The sequence below is a fragment of the Chiloscyllium plagiosum genome, unplaced genomic scaffold (genome assembly GCF_037043375.1).
Source record: "Chiloscyllium plagiosum isolate Xiang-an unplaced genomic scaffold, Cpla_swu_hap1 HiC_scaffold_25, whole genome shotgun sequence".
NCBI classification, from domain to species: domain Eukaryota; kingdom Metazoa; phylum Chordata; class Chondrichthyes; order Orectolobiformes; family Hemiscylliidae; genus Chiloscyllium; species Chiloscyllium plagiosum.
Window position 1 is genome coordinate 37727021 of NW_028270163.1, and position 20734 is coordinate 37747754.

General features: G+C 42.3%; 1 long non-coding RNA gene across 1 annotated transcript in view; it reads right to left on the reverse strand.

Annotated features, from left to right (window-relative positions):
- The window catches only part of LOC148145318 (uncharacterized), an 80201-nt gene extending 62272 nt beyond the window's left edge, over positions 1-17929 (reverse strand). Inside the window, exons 1-2 of the long non-coding RNA XR_015761460.1 lie at positions 17916-17929; positions 12778-12863 (exon numbers count right to left, since the gene is read on the reverse strand). This is a non-coding gene — a long non-coding RNA (uncharacterized LOC148145318). The remainder of the gene's footprint in view (positions 1-12777; positions 12864-17915) is intronic.
- Between the last annotated feature and the right edge of the window lie 2805 nt (positions 17930-20734).

The following is a 20734-nucleotide window of genomic DNA, read 5'->3' on the forward strand; positions in this document are numbered from 1 at the left end:
CGATTATGTTCATTGGGTACCCATTCATTTTGAATACATGGTATGGGTGATTTTCCTCTGCTCTGCATAGTTCCTTTGTGCTGCAGTGTGTGTTGGCTTGTTGAAATAAGTTCTGATGCAGCTTTGCTTGTGGATGTTGAGATGATTGCTTCTGTAGCTCAATATTTGGTGTTGTTTTCCTGTAGACGCTAGTTTGAAGTTCCCCATTGGCTGTTCGCTCTACTGTGACATCTAGGAATGGAAGTTTTGTAGTTGTTTTCCCCTCTTTCGTGAATTATATGCCAGTAAGGGTATTATTAATAGTCTTAAAGGTTTCCTCTTATTTGTTTCATTTAGTGATGTCAAAGGTGTCATCCATGTAGCGGACCCAAAGTTTGGATTGGTTGGTTGGCAGAGCTGTTTGTTCAAGTCCCTGTATTACTGCCTTTGCTAAGAACCCTGATATCGGAGATCCTGTGGGTGTTCCATTGGTTTGTCTGTAGGTTTTGTTGTTGATGGTGAAGTGTGTGGTAAGGCATAGGTCCATTAGCTTGACGATACTGTCCTTGCTGATGAAGTTAGTAATGTTTGATGTATGTGTCTTTGGGTCTTCTAATAGTGTAGTCAGTGTTTCCTTGGCCAGGTTAATATTGATTGATGTAAACAGGGCTGTTACTTCAAAGGAGACCATTATTTCATCCTCTTCTGTCTTAGTGTCTTTGATGGTCTTCAGGAATGCTTGGGTGGAGTGGATGGAGTGGCGCGAGTCTTCTGCTAAGTGTTTTAGTCTTTGGTGTAGCTCCTTAGCCAATCTATAAGTTGGTGTTCCAGGTAGTGAGGCTATGGGCCTGAGGGGGGCCTCCTGGTTTGTGAATTTTGGGTAATCTGTAGAAGCGAGGTGTGTTGGATCCGTCTGGTTTTTTTTTGGAAGTTGGTTTTATTTATTTCTCCAGATTTCTGACATTTTTTGAGTAGGGCTGTGGTTCAGTTCTCAAAGTTGTTGGGTCGGGTCAATTGATACTTGTTGGTAAGTATTGGTATCTGTAAGTAATGCGTTCACTTTTTCAATGTAGTCTCTTCGATTTAGAATGACTGTCAAGTGTCCTTTGTCTGTAGGTTGGATAACAATGTTTTTATTTTTGTTTAGTCTTTCCAGTGCTTTCCTTTCTTCTGTATTGAGTGTGTTTCCTTCCTTTTTTCTGCTTAATGTTGGTGCAACTATCTGTCTGATAGTTAGCTGGATTTCTTCTGTGAGTTGGTTATCTTTTAGTGTTGGTTCTAATGCTGCTAAGAAATCTTTCTTGACCGCATCCTGGCAATTGTAATTTAATCCTCTTACTCAGACCCCTTGGCATCATGGTATCCCATAAACCTACCAACACACTAAAACAGCAGCTAATGAACTTGAAAGACTCAATACAGACAACAAGCAAAACTAATATCATTTACAAAATACTGTGCAAGGACTGTAACAAACACTACATTGGACAAACGGGCAGAAAGCTAATCACCAGGAAACATGAACATCGACTAGCCACAAAACGGCATGACCCTCTCTCACTAGTATCCTTACATACAGATAAGGAAGGACACCACTTTGACTAGGACAACACATCCATCCTAGGACATGCCAAACGGAGACATGGACAATAATTTTTAGAAGCATGGCATTCCAACTGGAATTCTATCAATAAATACATCGAGTTAGACCCCATCTACCACCCGCTGAGAAAAAGACCAGGAAATGACATCACCACAGGAAATGACATCACCAACCTCAAAAACCCAAACATATTAATAGAAAGCAGGAATTATCAGCAGTGCTTCGCCTGGAGGCCCACTGAAGATGTTACCTAGTGAGGTGACGAAATGTCTGGAAATGAACCTTGCAGCTCAGCAAGCAAACTTACATCCAGAAACTCAACCTGAGCTACAAATCTTCTCAAAACTTGCTCACTGAAGTTCTGTCTGCCTGAAGCCGTATCACTCTATCATGATCAAAGTGATGTTCCTTCCAATGTCCTCATCATTCTCCTCAGAACACTGTTGCTGCTCTCCCAGTTCCTCATCCCATTGTATTCCCTCTTTGCCTGCTTCAGTTATGCAGAGCACAGCATAAGTGGCACACTGTGTCAAGAATGTTCTCCTCGGGATCCTCCAACCACACAGCATCAACGTTGATTTCACCAGTTTCTTCATCTCTCTTCCCCCCACCTTATGCCAGATCCAACCCTCCAATCTGGCACCGCCTTCTTGAACTGTTCTTTCTGCCCATCTTCCTTCCCACCTATCTGCTCCACCCTCCCCTCTAACCTATCACCATTACCCCCACCTCCATCCACCTTCCAAGCTACCTTCCCACTCCAGCTACACCATCCTCCTATTTATCTCTCAGACACCTTGCCCACCTACCACACCTCCCAACCAACATTCCTGATGAAGGACTTATGCCCAAAATGTCGACTCTCCTGCTCCTCAGATGATGCCTGACTGGCTGTGCTTTTCCAGTGCCACACGTTTTGACACCGTACTCCAGGACCATTCAAGATCAATCCAACCTCAGAACCTCATCTTGAGTACCCCTATTGTCTGCTCTACAATGGCCCTGTTAGAAACGTGGACTGTTTTGTACCTGCATTCTGCCTCAGTCAGGTAGTCCTTCAGGGTATCATCAGCCACTGGTGGGGAGGATGGTTCTTGTCTCACTGTTTATGTAGATAAAGCATGAAAGTTGATTTGGTGATTATATGCGTTGACTTGCAGAGCAGCTCAAGGGGATAAAGTTCCTATCTGTCCAACGGTTTATGGCCTTATGGTCTCCAGGTAGGGGCAGCTTTTGGGTGGCATTCAGCCTTTCAAACCTTTCAAAGATTGAGGCATCATGGCAGTTTCCAAGTTACTTGGAATGAATCGAAGAACACTTCAGAATTGATTAAATGCAATCCATTAATGAATCCAGTCATATTGTAATAAAGCACTCTCAACATTTATACATGTTTATGTGTGTATCCTCATGTGTACAGTCGATAGTGCCCAGCACCTGAGGCCAATGATGTTTACAGATCTCACTGCCCGGCCTGCAACACTGACCTTGTCACAGGTATAATGGATGCAGTGGTGTAATCTTGCATAAATTGAATTTGTCACATCCTTGCTGCATTTGTGCGTTGCAGATCAGGTGATTCCATACAGGTCCCCACTGGAAGATTGGACTGTACCAATTGCATAAAAATTAAATGTGGTTATCACTTTGACAGCTACTGGATAGAGGACCATTCACTCTTCAGAGCACAAACTCTACTCCAGCACATGACACCTATCTGTCATGGTGTCCCAGGCCAAACCCAGCCTATGTCTGCACTTTGATTTGGTTATTTGGAGGAAATAACAGCAAGGTCAATACCATCAGGGCCTGCTAAACCTCCTCTGCATTCTGGGACTATCTTCTGTTGCAGCTTCTTCATATCTTCGGCATCCCCTGGAGAATACTGTTGTTTCTGAGCTTGCTGATGCCTTTGAATCTCTCAAATTGTTTATGTTGCCTTTTTAGGACTGCAACAGTGTCGATAGTATTTGCCTTTGCAGCATGATTGCAATGAACCCTACATGGGAAGTCTCAGGAACGTAACACCTCATTAATGATGTGACTCTTGAGCAGTCATATCAAACACAAAGGAAGCTTTAGCACAGGCTGCAATACAGCAAGACATGAAGGAGGGATGTGAAATGCCTCTACATATACCTCAGAGATATTCCACCTTATGTGTCACAAATCTTGTGCAAATAAATTGGGAATATCGTAAATCTATGAGGAGAACCACTGCCTTGCCTTCAACCCTCACATCAACCACAAAATACAACATTGATTATCAGGGCCCATGTTCTCAAGTACTTACATACTCTCTTTTGAAAGGAGAGTGGCTCCACACCCTTATATAGCTATGGGACCTTCGGGATGTGTGTTCAGAATTGCCAAATGCAGGTGGCACTTTTAAGGTGACCTGCTATCCCTTCTGCCTCACAAAGGATGATTCATTTCTCATGATGAATGACATTGCCATGATTGCTTCTGACCAATGTTTGTAAGACACATTTTTAGTCAACACAAGAGCTGCATGTGCAGAGTAACCTGAGGGGAGGTGTATGTTGTCATTGTAGCTGCAGATGTCTGATTTATGCAATTGCACCTTGGAGTGCCTCATATTAACGCAACTGGCCCCACCTCACAGACTCATCCCACCCACTGTGAGTATGCTGGCAGCCATATCTCATTGGTATTGCACTGCAGAGATTTGGTAGATGAAGAAACTGTTTCCAAGTTACACTCTTGAGAGAGTCCTGGCTCCACCTGAAAATGAAGATTCCCTCCACAAACTCTTCATATGCCCTTTTGTGTCACTGTCCTTGTAAATCCCAGTAGCTTTGAGACTTCCTATTTTCTCATCTCCCTCATATCTAACTATTAATATCACTATTTTACCCCCCAATTTCTCATTCACCCTTTAATCTACCACATAGCCATGTCCACTATTGAAATTCATTGTACCCCCATTGAAGGCAGGGTGGTAGTGACTTCTAAACTCCCCCTACCACAGTAGGCAGACTGATCTGCTATATCAGATCAGTCCCTTGCATTTGGAGTTGTTGCCTCTCCAACATTATCCTATCTGTGTCACAGCACAATTATTCCAATCCACACACCCAAGTTTCTCACTTACACAAGATTTGAAATTCATAGCTGACCTTGGAGGGACCTGTGTGGGAGAGCTCACAGCACAGGAGCTGATAAGTGCACAGTTTGTAAGTGTAATCTTACTGTCTTATTTTTAAATAGTGAGTAGAGCAGGTTCTTTTTGGTTATATGTTTTATTGAGATCTGTTTCTTGATTAAAATTTAAAATATAAGACATAGGGACTAAATTAGCCTGGAGCGGTGTTTTTTTTAGAGCAGTGTTTTTTTTAGAGCAGTAAGACTGTGCTATTTTCTGGGTCTGTAGATTGTTAAAGCGCAAAGCTGGCCTTAGTAGAGTGATGTGCTTTTCTTGTCGGATGTGATTGATTAGGGAGACTTCCATGTTACTAATGTTTATGTCTGCAGTAAGTGTGTTAGGTTGCAAATCCTATTAGATCGCATAGATCGGTTGGAGTGGCAGTGAGGCAATGAGGAATTTACAGGAGCTAGGGGGAGTGATGGATGGCAATCATAGGAAGGGCAAAAAGTCACAGACACAGTCAGGTAGCTGGGTTACCTCCAGGAAAGGTAAGAGGGGTAGGCAAGTAAGCAGGAGACTTCTATGGCTAACCCCATTTCAAACAAGTATGCAGTTTTGGAAAATGTAAGGGGTGATGGACTCTCATGTGAATGTAGTATGAACAGCCAAGTTTCTGATATTGAGACAGCCCTAATGTAATGAGGGGTACATCAGGTTCTAAGCAATTAATTGTGATAGGGGCTTGTCTAGTCAGAGGTACAGACAGGTGCTTCTGCAGCTGACAGCGAAAAATCAGAATTGTGTGTTGCCTCCCCGGCATCAGCATCAAGGATATCTCAGAGAGGTTGCCGAATGTTCTCAATGGGGAGAGACGTCATTGTACACATTGGAACTAACAACTTAGGAAGGAAAAAGGATAAGATTCTGAAGGGACAATGTAGGAAGTTCAGCAGGAATTTAAAAAGGATGTCCTTGAGGGTATTAATATCTGGATTACTCCCAGTGCCATGATCTAGTGAGGGTAGGAATAGGAGGATAGAGCAGATGAATTGGCGACTGAAAAAGCTGGTGCATGGGGAGAAGGACTCACACTTTTGGATCATTGAAATCTCTTCTGGAGTAGAAGTGACCTGTATCAGAAGCACCTGAATTGGAAGAGGATTGATATACTGGCAGGGAGATTGCTAGAGTTGCTTGGAAGGATTTAAACGAGTAACGTGTGGGGGTGGTGGGGGAGGTGGGACCTAGGGAGATAGTGAGGAAAGAATTCAGTCTGAGACTGGTACAATTGGGAAAAGAAGCAAGTCAAACAGTCAGGGCAGGCAGGAACAAAGCAGAGAAAAAGGCAGGACTGATAAATTAAACTGCATTTATTTCAATGCAAGAGGCTGAACCCGGAAGGCAGATGAACTCAGGGCCTGGTTAGGAACATGGACTGGGATATTATAGCAATTACAGAGACATGGCTCAGGGATGGACAGGACTAACACCTTAATGTTCCAGGATACAAATGCTATAGGAAGGATAGAAAGGGGGGCAAGAGAGGAGGAGGAATGGCATTTTTGATAAAGGATAGCTTTACAGATGTACTGAGGGAAGATATTCCTGGGAATGTGTCCAGGGAAGTTATTTGGTGGAACTGAGAAATAAGAAAGGGGTGATCACCTTATTGGGATTGTGTTATAGAACCCCCTATCACCACCACCCCCCTCCCATTATTCAGCACGAAATTGAGAAACAAAATTTGTAAAAAAAAGGGTGGTGCTAGAAAAGCACAGCCGGTCAGGCAACATCCGAGGAGCAGAAGAGTTGATATTCTGAGCACGAGTTTATGCTCAAAACATCAACATTCCTGCTCCTCGGATGCTGCCTGACCGGCTGTGCTTTTCCAGTGCCACATTTTCTGACTCTGATCTCCAGCATCTGCACTCAACACGTTCTCTTAAACAAATTTGTAAGGAGATCTCAGTTACCTGTAAGAACAATAGGGTGGTTATAGTAGAGGATTTTAACTTTCCAACCATGGACTGGGACTGCCATAGTGTTAAGGGTTTAGATGGAGACGAATTTGTTAAGTGCATACAAGAAAACTTTCTGATTCAGTATGTGGGTGTACCTACTAGAGAAGGTGCAAAACTTGAACTACTCTTAGGAAGTAAGGCAGGGCAGGTGACTGAGGTGTCAGTGGGGGAGCACTTTGGGGCCAGTGACCATAATTCTATTAGTTTTAAAATAGTGATGGAAAAGGATAGACAAGACCAAAAAGTTAAAGTTCTAAATTGGAGGAAGGATCATTTTGATGGTATTAATCAAGTACTTTCAAAAGCTGATTGGGGCCAGATGTTTACAGGTAAAGAGATGGTTGAAAAATGGGAAGATTTCAAAAATGAGATGAGAGTCCAGAGACAGTATATTCCTGTTAGAGTGAAAGGCAAGGCTGGTAAGGTGTAGGGAATGCTGGCGAACAGGAGAAATTGAGGTTTTGGTTAAGAAAAAGGCGGCAGCATATGTCAGATATAGATAGCATAGATCAAGTGAATTCTTAGAAGATTATAAACGCAGTTGAAGTATACTTAAGAGGGAAATCAGGGAGGCAAAAAGGGGACATGAAATAGTTTTGGCAAATAGAATTAAGGAGAATCCAAAGGCATTTTACAAATACATTATGGACAAAAGGGTAACTAGGGAGAGAATAGGACCCCTCAAAGATCAGCAAGGCAGCCTAATTGTGGAACCACAGGAGATGGGGAGATACTAAATGAATATTTTGCATCAAAGTTTACTGTGATATGCTTTCCTTCATTGGTCAGAGTATTGAATATAGGAGTTGGGAGGTCATGTTGCAGCTGTATAGGACATTGGTTAGGCCATTTTTGGAATATTGTGTGCAATTCTGGTCTCCCTCCTATCGGAAGGATGTTGTGAAACTTGAATGGGTTCAGAAAAGATTTGGAAGGATGTTGCTAGGTTTGGATTAGATTAGATTAGATTACTTACAGTGTGGAAACAGGCCCTTCGGCCCAACAAGTCCACACCGACCCGCCGAAGCGCAACCCACCCATACCCCTACATTTACCCCTTACCTAACACTACGGGCAATTTAGCATGGCCAATTCACCTGACCCGCACATCTTTGGACTGTGGGAGGAAACCGGAGCACCCAGAGGAAACCCACGCAGACACGGGGAGAATGTGCAAACTCCACACAGTCAATCACCTGAGTCGGGAATTGAACTCGGGTCTCTGGCGCTGTGAGGCAGCAGTGCTAACCACTGTGCCACCGTGGTTTGAACAGTAGGAAGAGACTAAATAGGCTAGTGCTGTTTTCCCTGGAGCATTGGAGACTGAGGGGTTGCCTTTATAGAGGTTTATAAAATCATGAGGGACATAGATAGGTTTAAATAGCCTTTTCCCTGCAGTGCGGGGGTCCAAACCTAGAGGGCATAGGTTTAGGTCCCTTTTAAATCTTTCTCATCTCACCCTATATGGCAATGTTTTCACGCAGAAGATGGTGCGTGTATGGAATGAGCTGCCAGAGGAAGTGGTGGAAGTTGGCACATTTAAAAGGCATCTGGATAGGTACTTGAATAAGAAGGGTGCAGAGGGATATCGGCCAAATGCTGGGAAATGGGACTAGATTTATTTAGGATATCTGGTTGTCATGGACGAGTTGGACACAACAGTCTGTTTCTGTGCTGTACAGCTCTATGACTCTGTGACACAAAATGGGTGGAGGGAAAGGTAGTCCTGAGGAGGTGGCATGGCTGCAGAAGGACTTGCAGGCTAGGAGAATGGGCAAAGAATTCACAGATGGAGTACAATGTGGAAAAGTGTGAGGTTATGCACTTTGGGAGCAAGAGTACAGGTGCAGACTATTTTCTAAATGGAGAAAGGCTTCAGAAATCTGAAGCACATAACTACTTAGGAGTTCAGGATTCTCTTAAGGTTAATATACAGGTTCACTTTGCAGTAAGAAGCTAAATGCAATGTTAGCATTCATTTTGAGAGGGCTAGAATACAAGAGCAGAGATGTACTGCTGAGGCTGTATAAGGCTCTGGTCAGACCACCTGTGGAATATTGTGAGCAGTTATGGACCCCATATCGAAGCAAGGATGTGCTAGTCTTGAAGGCCCACAGGAAATGTAAGAATGATCTCCGGGATGAAGGGCTTGTCATATGATTAGCAGTTGAGGACTCTGGATCTGTACTTGATGAGATTTCGAAGGATGAAGGGGAATCTTATTGAAACTGACAGAGAGGCCTGGAAAGAGTAGACATGGAGAAGATGCTTCTGCCAGCAGGAGAGATGAGGACCCGAAGGCACAGCCTCAGAGTGAAGGGGTGACTTTGAGAACTGAAATGAGAGGAATTTCTTCAGCCAGAGGGTGGTTAATCTCTGGAACACATTGTCACAGGAGGTTGAGGAGGCCAAGTCATTGAATGTATTAACAACAGAGCTTGATTAGTAAGGTTCTCAAAGGTTTCACGCAGATTGCAGGAGAATGGGGTTGAGAAATATATTAGCCATGATCAAATGGTAGGAGCAGATTTGATGGGCCAAATAGCCTAAGTTTGCTCCTATGTCTTATGGTCTTTCCCCAACATCTGGTGACTGTAAACCGCTTGATGTCTACTGCTCAAACCCCCAGGACTGACTGGTTCATGGAAGGTTCTGTCCCACATTTCAAACCGAGTTACATCAAAGTCACAAAAGCTGCTGAATGAATGTATCTTTTCACCTTCCTGGCGCCAATGTTTATACCTGAACAAATATCATGAAAAACAAATTATTTAATCACTTATTGTTTTTTGTAAATTGGCCACTTTCTTGTCCACATGACAATAATGTGATCTACTTTAAGATATGCTGTGCACATACACGTCCTTTCTCTTCATGTGTCAAAGCCTAAGCTTGCCTGGCTCCAGATTAAACTCATTTTGATCATGGATCCATACCCGAAATGTTAGCTCATCTGTTCTTTGCACCGGTAGTGCCAAACTGGCTGAGTGTTTCCAGCAATCTCTGTTTGTGTTCCAGGGCATATTTCCCTGCTTCTGCAGCAATCACATTTGCTCAGGGTCCCAATGATGATACCCATTCAATTGGGGTGAATCCTGGCATCTTAATGATGCCGTCCTGTGTAATGGTGCCACTGATATCGATGTCTGTTGCTTATCCCTCCTTTGTAAAAGAGAAAGCAAGATGCTCCTCGCCAAAACAAGGGCTGCTAAAAAAAAAATTGCATTCTAAAAAAGGTCTAAAGCATTTGACTCTGGTTTACTTGTCTGAAATATGAGTCCAGTTCTGACACTACATCCCATGTCGGGCATGAGTAATGTTCACTTTTATCGGCAGTGACTTCTGGCCTCACTATTCAATGATCATCTCCGTTGGAAGAAATACCAGCAATGTCTTTGCAATGATAATGCATATCTTTCAATGCTGAAGATCTGATGCAAATTATATTTTTGGACTGGTGACAAACACGACTATCATGAAAATTATACAGGCTTCTCATGGCTGCTGTCATTTGAATTTGGGGTACTGGGGGTGCTTTAAAAATTTTTGCAATTATCTGACACAAAACATTGGCCCAGATTTGGGATTGGCCACTCTACTTCTGAGCCTGATTGGACACTTGCCTTTTGGGGGGGTCCTCCTCACAAAATTCCTGGACAGGGACATTCTTCCTCAAAGCAGCTTAGACAAGCCCAGGATTTCATGGAGACAGGAGCAAAAGAGATCAGCATGGAATCCGCACTCACTTTTTCAGCAGGAACGTCCATCTGATTGAAAGGGCCTGCAGCCACTTTGACGACTGCTGAAAGAGTCGGGGGGAGTACGGTGCCTAAATGGGTGAAGGTCACAGATTCCAGGTGAATGGGGTGGGAGATAAATGGGTGAGTAGTTGGGGATGGGGTGGGGAGGGTAATCAGGTTGGTGGGGATGTGTGTTATAGTTGGGGCTGAAATTGGGTCCAATCCAAGGAGAGGTTCAAGTCAGGTTGGGGGGGAGGGGGGCTTCAGGAGTTGGGATGATGGGCTGGGAGAATGTTGCTCAAGAGTTCATGGAGGGGCTAGGGTTGTAGGTTTAGGGTGAGCTTTGGAATAGTAAGGGGGTTTGGGTCTTAAGTCTGGTAGGGATAGGTTGGAGGGGCAGGCTGGTTTGGTAGGTTGTGTATTGTCCAGTTGAGGGGAGTGGGTGTCTGGTCAGTGGGCGTGGGCTCTTCAGGTCAGTGGGTGTGGGGCTTGCCAGGTAATTGGGGGTGGGTGGTGTCATGTCAGTGGGGATGGGGGTGGAGATGTCAGGTCAGTGGGACTGAGGGGTGGGGTGGGTGTCAGCTCAGTGGGGATGGGGGGTTGTCAGTTCATTCGGGTAGGGGTGGAGGGGGTGTCATATCAGTGGGGCTGAGGGGTGGAGAGGTGTCAGGTCAGTAGGGATGACGGCTGTCAGGTTAGTGGGAGTGGGGCTGTCAAGTCAGTGGGGCTGAGGGGTGGAGAGGTGTCAGGTCAGTAGGGATGATGGCTGTCAGGTTAGTGGGAGTGGGGCTGTAAAGTCAGTGGGGCTGAGGGGTGGGAGGGGCATCAGGTCAGGGGCAGCAGGGGAGGGGGAGGTCAGTGGGAGTGAGGGAGGGGATGAGGATGTCAGATAGGGGATGCGTATCATGACCAGTCGTGGAATGGGTGTGTCGGGCAGGTGGGTGTAGTCAAGGAGAGGTGTTCAGTGTCCTAGTTACCCATGAGTTAGAATAAGTTTTAGTCCTCTAGTATGTCCTGTGTAACGTCAGTCAGTTGAAACCCCATTGAAGCAGAGTCAGTTGTGTTGGTCTGCATGGTCACAGTGCACCTCCAGTCTCTGCTGTAAGAATGACAATCTTCCTGCGGGAAAATCTGGACTATTGTAGTCCCTTACAGAAAGAAACATGCCTGCAGTCAGAGAACTCAATGTCCTCTAGTAGAACCTCTTCAACCATATAATTTAGTGTAACTTGAACAAAAAATATTTCTACATCTGTTATCAGTTAACATGTTTGCTCTGCTGTATTTTTTTCTCATTTTTGAATGTCAGCTGTTAGATAGGAATGAGCACAGGATGAAATCTATTCAAAATTTAGATTAGCCTCCCACTGGGAAACAAGTTTAAATTGGATCAAAGCAGTATCCAGAGGTTTAAAATAAATGTTAACATGTAAGGGAAGGTCTTAAATGTTATAGACTGCATGTATCTGCTGTGGCCAACCAAGAAATTTGAACGTGCATGCCTTTAACTGATAGTGAATTGGAATGCATCATAAAATTATCAAGTTAATATATAATGTGAAAAGGTAGTTAGACTGCAAGAGAATCTGATGCATTTTTACGGCCGCTGAGACACCACAAAATATCCAGATACACATGAAACACATCTTCATGGTCCACAGGCAGAATAAAATGTGAGGGGGAGAAATAATTAAAGCTGCTCCTGATCTACCTGATCCTGTCTGCCAACAGCATCGCATATCAAACATTGAGGGTGTAGGTGAACATGTGATGAATTGTCCAAAATTATTTTCACTGGTATAGAATAAATCAAATCTGACAAAACAGTCTATTTCTCTACACTTTGCACCATTTCCTTAAACAGGATATATTGAGTCAGGCTGAGTTTTTGTTTTCATCTGAGTGACTAAATGATGTCCCACTTTGAATTTGGCATTAGAGTTGAACTTTTGGGAATGTTTTTGTTGTACTGCATCTAGTCATGGAACATTGCAGGAGGGTTCATGCCAGCTTATGGGAAGCTCTGATAAATCACAGGCCTTTCAATGGGGCTGGGGAACTGCTGGTCAACAAGTCTGGTTCTCAAAGTTGTTCTTAACTAAGATATAGGTGGGCAAGACACAGTTTCTTAACAACTAACTCTTGGGATATCTTTCCCACTCACACTCTTCCATCAAAGAAATTATTACCAGGACCTTGTTGGGCAAAAATATTCATTGGTGTACATCCCAAGCTTGTTAATCAAGTCATAAGTTACTGGAGAAGGTCCTGAATCAGCATTAGTTTGTCACCAACAGAAGATTAATCACAAATATATTTTCCTACCCTGCGTCACATTGTGGTATTGTTTTCACCTGAGCGTGATGTAAGACGGATTCTGTGCAGCGATGTGACAGCATTCTGGTTGAGGGCTAGGCAAGAAAAATTATGTTCTGTTATAAAAAGTGGATGAATCCCATCTTTAAGCACAACAACAACAGCTGTAGCCCACAGTTTGCAACATAAATCACAGTCACAAATATGGAAGCAGTGGAGGGGGGGAATGAATCAATGCTCACTGCAGTACAGTGGCACTCTATAGCAGCAAGGCAAAATCCTGTTTAGCATTTAAGCATTCCACATAACTGTCCAGAAATACATCTGAAATGAAACGCTGCTTTAATCTCCTTGAACACCAATCCATAAGGTTTAAGATTTGGCTTCATGTTTTAAGACCACTGAAATACTTCTCATGCAATTCACCTCTCAAGCTGTGTCCCCTTCCTTCAATCCAAGTTCGGTAAAGAATATGGAATGGTGCAGGTCATGAGAAATTAGAGTGGGAATTTTACTTTAGCCTGGGATTCAATTTCAGGTTATCTACGTGGGCGCCAGATATCCTAGCACTGAAGCTACATGGCTGCTGCTGAGCTTTTTAAGAAACCTAAATGAATGTATGTCTATTGTGCTGGCAACATTTCAATCACTACTTTTGTGAACTTAAATCTCTATCTCACGAATCACTTTGAAAATAGTATGAGGTTTACCCTTTCATTGGTGATAATTTTGAGCTTAATATTGAAATCAACTCATTTGTAAAGTCACTTCTCATGCATTTTTTCCATTATTTGTCAAGCTATTTGAAAGTCTCTGTTGCGCAACTGGTCAGCACGTTCAGCTGCTAACCGAAAGGTTGGTGGTTCAAGACCACCCGGCCCAGATCTTTCATTGTTCTAAGTTAATCCATGGGGCCTGTATTCCTGGCTGACTGATTAAGGCGATGGCTTAATAATCCTTTGGAGCTTCCCATGCAGGTTCGAGTCCTGCTGACTCCTTCCCTCGCTGGCTACTTGGGACGGCACAGTGACTCAGTGGTTGGCACTGCTGCCTCACAGCACCAGGGAACGGGGTTCAATTCCAGCCTTGGGCCACTGTCTGTGTGGAGTTTGCACATTCTCCCCGTGCCTGCGTGGGTTTCCTCCGGGTGCTCCGGTTTCCTCCCACAATCCAAAGACCTGCAGGTCAGGTGATTTGGCCACGCTAAATTGCCTTTGGTGTTAGTCAAGGGTAAATGTAAGGGAATGGGTCTGGGTGGGTTGCACTTCGGAGGGTCGGTGTGGACTTGTTGGGCTGAAGAGCCTGTTTCCATGCTGTAGGGAATCTAATCTATATAAATTATAATCTGATTATGAAGTCTTCACAAATTTATGTTCAATATTTGGATCAAAAGGAAGGTAATGATTATCTAAGGCTAGATTGCTTATTTTTAATATGGAGATTTTACTCTGAGCTGGTTCATTGCCTTTATCCCTTTTGGCATGAAGTGCCTGGTCAGATTTTAGGAAATAACAGCAGGCATCATTATTTTTATCAAACTGTTCTGACGTGGTATGGCATCTCCATTATAGATGGGTCCTGAACCTAGAACTTCTCGCCCAGAGGTAGAGACATTATCGCTGAACTACTAGTGCAGATATGGTGGTTGGATCTCCTGGGAATCAAAGGATCCTGATCTTTCTAAGGGAATAGGTGGGAAGCTAGTTATGATACACTGGAAAATTTAATTTTCAAAGGTGTTTGCAATGTCCATATTTTGAGAAGATATGTCAATGTGGCCTTTTCATCAACAGAGTGAAATCCTTCCCATCCTTCTCTGTTTCTTCTGCTGTTTCCGACTGAATTGTCGATGTGTCCCTCCTGGAAGCTGCTGTCTTCACTTCCAACCTTGCAAATTTAAATTCAGACACTGAAGTTTGCAGTACAAAATTATGTCAATTCTACCTATGTATGTCAATGTAAATTGTGCTGACTAGTTGTTACTGTTAGAGCTTGTGTTCAGATGTATGGATATGCTGGTTAAGTAAAATATATTTGAATTGTGTAATAAATGTTATGAGCTCTGCCAAAAGAAACTAGTCATTTAGTAACACACTTTTGATAATGCCTTCAACTCAATTTGATGTCTTCGAGGTCGCTGGAATTGTAGATAAGGAAATCAACTTTTATCAAAATTCTTGCAATGATTAGAACATGGGCTGGATTCAACACTATTGTTTGTTGTCATATCTGATCAAACTAGAATGAATTTATAAATCGTAAAAACATTGCTAGTTTGATTGGGATTAGGGTTGAAATAAAAAAAGCATTACTGATAGACAGATGTTGGCTTGATACGTAAGTAAATAATTACAGTCAGTAATAGTGGGAGAGCTAAGTACAAGTTTTTATAAGTTAGCTAATCACAGCAGGGGCTGTATTCTCAAGGACACTAATTTAGGAAGAGGAATATGAACAAAGCTTCTTGTCTGATGTACAGGGACTTTATGTGTTGATTTTGAATGAGGAGGTAACTGGATATACCTAGCATCATGACCAAGCAATCTAGCAACAGTCACTCTGAAGGCTGAAAGATGGCCAAGAAGAAACAGGCCCAAACTATTGAGAGGAACTTAATGTTAGTGAACTGTACCCATTAAACAATCAGTGCCTTCAAGACAAAAGACTAATTTAGCAAAAGAAAATTTGACTTAAAAAGGGACAAATAAAAATGATTGGACCATTGTGTTTCATTTTGAAACCTGCTGAAAACACAGTTGTAAACTTTATAGATCCAGTGAAAGCCTCTTTCTCTATTAACCTCTACACTTTTAACAAAATATTACAGCATTTAAATGAAATGCACAGGAATGTAAGCACTACCCTCAAATACTTAAAGCCAAGTACTGGAAATCTGAAACAAACACAGAAAATGCTGGTGAAACTCAGCAGATCTGGCACCAACTGAGGACAGAGAAACAGTTAATATTTTGAGTCTGAAATGACTTCTTCAGAACTGTTTTTTGTTGACCTGATTGTAGTAAAATGTTTCCTATCAGAAGTACAAGATGTAACAATCCCAGCTAATGGTAAGACTGGACAAGTCAGATCCCAGTTTGAAACCTGGCTAGATCATCTGTTTTACTTTTGCAAATTGGTGAAGGTGGTGGTCAGTCAGTGAACATATTCACACAAGGTTGCCAATGTTCCTTTTTTGGCAAAAGTATACGCATTTATTACACAGAAGAAAAAATGCCAAAACTTAAAAAGACCTTAAAACAGATAGCAAAAAGAAGGATCCAAACCTTTCTCCTAGAAATTTCCTTTACAGTCACTTGATCTCAGTGAAGTATCACTCTGATCTTAATGTTTTAATTTCTTTCTCAATGAGTCATTCAGCCCTTTGGTCTGCTGGAAGATGCTTCAGTTTTCTTCTCAGCTCCTAGATCCTGGATACTTCAGTCAAATTCTAACAGCCTGGAGATTTCCAACAACTCTCACAAGTTGAAGACTTCAAAAAACTAAATCGAAACTACCCTTCTGCTAAGGTGCCTTCTCTTTTTCAGAAGAAAACATGTTAGTAGCTCCAAGCATCTGTTTCTGTATAATTTACTGTTACAATTAGCTCGCAAACAGTTTGGCACTTTGAAAACAATTCATTTATCCTGACCCTCTGTTTCCTGTTAGTTAGCCAATCCTTTAATCATGCTAATATATCACACCCAACACCATGACATCATACTATACAATATTTTATCGAATACAGTTCAGAAATACAAATATGCTACATTGGCTGGTTTCCCAAAATCCACCTGCTTGTTACATCCTTAAAGAATTTAATAAATTTGTCAAGCACAATTTCTCTTTAAGGACAAAGTGAGAACGGCAGATGCTGGAGATCAGAGTCAAGAACATGGTGCTGGAAAAGCACTGCAGGTCAGTCAGCATCCTAGGAGCAGGAGAATTGACGTTTTGGGCATAAGCCCTTCATCAGGAATTCCTGCTGTGCTTTTCCAGCACCACACTCTCGACAGCAATTTCTCTTTAACAAAACCATGTTGAGGGCTGTTTTCCCTGGAACGTCGGATGCTGAGGGGTGACTTTATAAAATCATGAGGGGCATAGATAGGATAAATAGTCTTTTCTCTGGGTGGGGGAGTCCAGAACTAGAGGGCATAGGTTTAGGGTGAGAGGTTTAGGGTGAGAGGAGACCTAAGGGGCAACCTTTTTATGCAGAAGATGGTAAATGCCAGAGGAAGTGGTGGAGGCTAGTACAACTGCAACATTTAAAAGGCATCTCGATGGGTATATGAATAGGAAGGGTTTGGAGGGATATGGGTCAGGTGCTGGCAAGTGGGACTAGATTGGGTTGGAATATCTGGTTGGCATGGATGAGTTGTACCAAAGGGTCTGTTTCCGTGCTGTACGTCTCTATGACTCTGCTTGATTGTGTCATGTTGCTCTCTTGTTGATCAACATTGATTTCAATGGATAGTTAAATAGACCTCTAAGGGTAATACTTAACCAACTCATTAACTATAAGTGATCCCGCTTGAGGAAGACTTTCCCTGCAATGTAGCTTGTCCCATTTGGCACAGGGGAAATGGGGAAATAATGGGTAATTGTAAAATTCTAAAGTACTTTAATTCTGTTGTTTTTATGGAACAGGTTTTGGAGTCTGTTCACATTTTGAAATATCTATTTTGGGAAAATTGGAAACAACCCAAATTGGCTTGAAACCAGTTTAGCCTATGGAATAGGAATTGATATATTTGGAAACTAACAGTGTAGACTCTGTCTTGTTGTCGGGGGTTTGTCTTCCACCTAAGCATTTCCCTCCTGCTCTCTTGGCTGCTACTTCTAACATATATGGAGAGGATTATTAAACTGCCAGGATATAGCCACTGAATTCATATTTAAAATGCAGTCACAGATTTTTTTATTGATATTTGGGGGAGACAATGGCCTAGAAGTATTATCACTGGCCTGTTAATTCAAAAACTTAGGTAATGTTCTGTGGACATAGGTTCAAATCTCACCGTGACAATAGTGGAATTTAAATTCAATAAAGAATCTAGAATTAAGATTCTAATTAAATCATTGTCAAAGTCAGGAAAATCTATCTGGTTAACTAATTTCCTTTTGAGAGGAAAATCTGTCATCCTTACCTGGTCTGGCCAAAATGTGACTCCAGTCCCACAGCAATGTGGTTGACTCTTAAGTCCAGGCAATTCAGGATGGACAATAAATGCTGGTCTAGCCAGAAATGCCCATATTCCATGAGAGAATAAAAATAGGAAGTCCAGATTCAATGACTGGCATCAGGAAGATAATTTCATGTCCTCTCATACCCAGCCCACAAGAGATAACAGAGTGATGTCACTGTTGGCCTGCTCCATGTTTCCATAAATGGATTTTAAAAAGTGAGCCTGAAATAAGAAACAAAACATGAGCTCTAAAGCAAACTTATAAATAGATTCTTGTCTGAATTAGGACAATTCCTTCAAGTAAGTAAGTTTCTGTTGACTTAGATTGGATCTATCTTTAGAACAATGCTTGGTGTTCTGTCTATTCTGCTGATGTGAACATAGTCATGTGGCAGCAACATTATTACATGAAACATCTACAAACAGTAAAGGAATCATTGGCATATATATGTTTTAAGCATTTTTTTTGGGACATCCCCCACACCAGTTTTACTTTTTGTAATTCCTGATATGTTAGTGTAAAAACACATTTGTTCTGAATGCTTTAATATATTGCAGGTGATTTTCTTCTGTGTCCCTGTCCAGCCCCATATGTTTTATTTATTTGTGTGGGCTGTTGTGTCTAGGTTGGGCAGGAACAGTGTTATAATTGGAGTGATGATGCCATATGATGTATTTTGAATATTGTATCAGACCCGAGATCAACCCATTGTAACCAAGGAAGCATAGGTTGTGTTGGCTGATTTATGTATCCGTTTCCCTGGTGGTCAGAAGGGAGCACTATCTGTCGAAGGCATCTGCTTTCCCTTCCAACTTAAGGAGGCTACGCAACCAAGACAAAAGCATAATACTACCAATGCTGGAAATCTGAAATAAAAACAGCCAATGCCACAAATACTCAGCAGGTCAAGCAGCCTTGAAGGAAAAGGAAACAGAACTAACCTTTCAGGTTCACCTTCTGTCACATCGAGGGCATTCATTTCTCTCAAAAGACTTTCCCTAGTGCAATAATTAGACTTTCTTTCAAGAATGTGGCTTTGAATGTAACTTGACTGAGTGAATGATATAAATTTCTGCTTCACATTAAGATAACCTAAAACTGGAAGGAGGGTGAAGCTGAAATCCAGATAAGCTCAATGCACCCGTGTGTTAACCCTAATCGGGAACTGCTCCTGGAAAATGAAGAACAAAGAACAGAACAGCCCAGGAATATGCCCTTCAGAGAAGACCAAGACTGCACCAACACGTGATGCCTTTCTAGATGAATAACCTTTTGCCCTTACAAAGTCCATATCCTTCTACATTTCTACCAAGGTGCCTCTTAAATATTGCTGTTGTGCCTGCCTCCACCACTTCCTCTAGCAGCACATTCCAGGCACTTATCACTCTCAGTGTAAAAATATGCCTGACACAACTCCTTTCTCCCCTTTTTACCTTAAAACTCTGTCTCCTAATAATGGACATTCCTACTCTGGGAAAAATAACCATCCACTCCATCCATAATTTTGGAAACCTCTATCAGGTCACAGCTCATCTTTTGACGATCAAGTGAAAACAAACCAAAAAAAAACTTAGAGTACAAAGGGGTGTGTGAGTCTTCAGCATGCTAGCTTTCTGTTTTTAGTTCCAATGTCACACTTCTAATGTTTATCTGAGGACTAAAGACTAGTTGACAAATTCTTTACTTTGCTACAACATTCTAAAAATATACCCTTGGAGCTGGCTACTCCTAACAATTCTGCATTTGTTCTTGCCCTGACTATTATTATTCTGAGTATCGTGTTTCTGGGAGTCAATAATTTGCAAGAAGATAGCTCAGTTAGTTCCACCTTTGCACCCAAACACGTCACAGCAACCCAGCCCCTTTATTTGCTGGGTTGTAATAAGAGGTGTTCTAGGCTATATGCTGAGAGCCACATTACATCGTAACCCCCCGCTTAAAGTTATTTATTTTCCAAACCTCCCCCCTCACTACGCCACCCATAACATGACACTTGGCTTTGGTTTGAATTAATCAGAATTCTAATCTCTAAGCAGCCCGAGAAATCTTGCTGTTTCCACTGAAGAAAGGGTCATTCAGGCCGAAAGCCTGAGGGTCAACACAATACGGGGTCAACACAAAGGAGAAGAGGAGAAATAAAACAAGTAGAATTTATGGCAGTTGGCAGGGAATACGTGGGATTCTAAACTCCTGCCTGGAATCTCTTTCCATTAATGAGGAGGTCATTGGGGACCTGTGTCCACATAATCAATCAGAGCAACAGAATCTGTCAGCTGTTTCAGAGTCCTGTTACAATGCCATTTCCTCTGTTTTAGTGCTATTATTTATGGATAAATAAATACATGCCACATATTGTGTGTTCCACATGTTTGGTTAGTTGATTGGTCAGCTTTAGCCTTCTATCTGGGCTAGTCTTGGCATTCAGAGAGTTGGTTATTGTATAGCCTTAGTTCTAATGTGTTGTGGATGTTATAGCTGATCTAAAACCTAACCTCTTAAACATAGGTGATTTATGCATGGTGAGACAATCTTGCTGGAAATCACATCTGCCTGCCCTGCTTCAGTTCTGCCCAGTATTGCCTTCTAAGTTGTCCAAGAGATCAAGTCCTGCCTATTGACAGACTCACTTGGACAAATTTCTTTCTCCACATGAAATATTGAAGTGTGTCTGCCTGGGTAAAACATAATAGTCTAGATTATTCAAGTAGGGGCATCACGGTCAGATTGCCACACTGCTCATCCTGTGTTTATGTTAGTACTGATTTCCGCAATTCCAGAC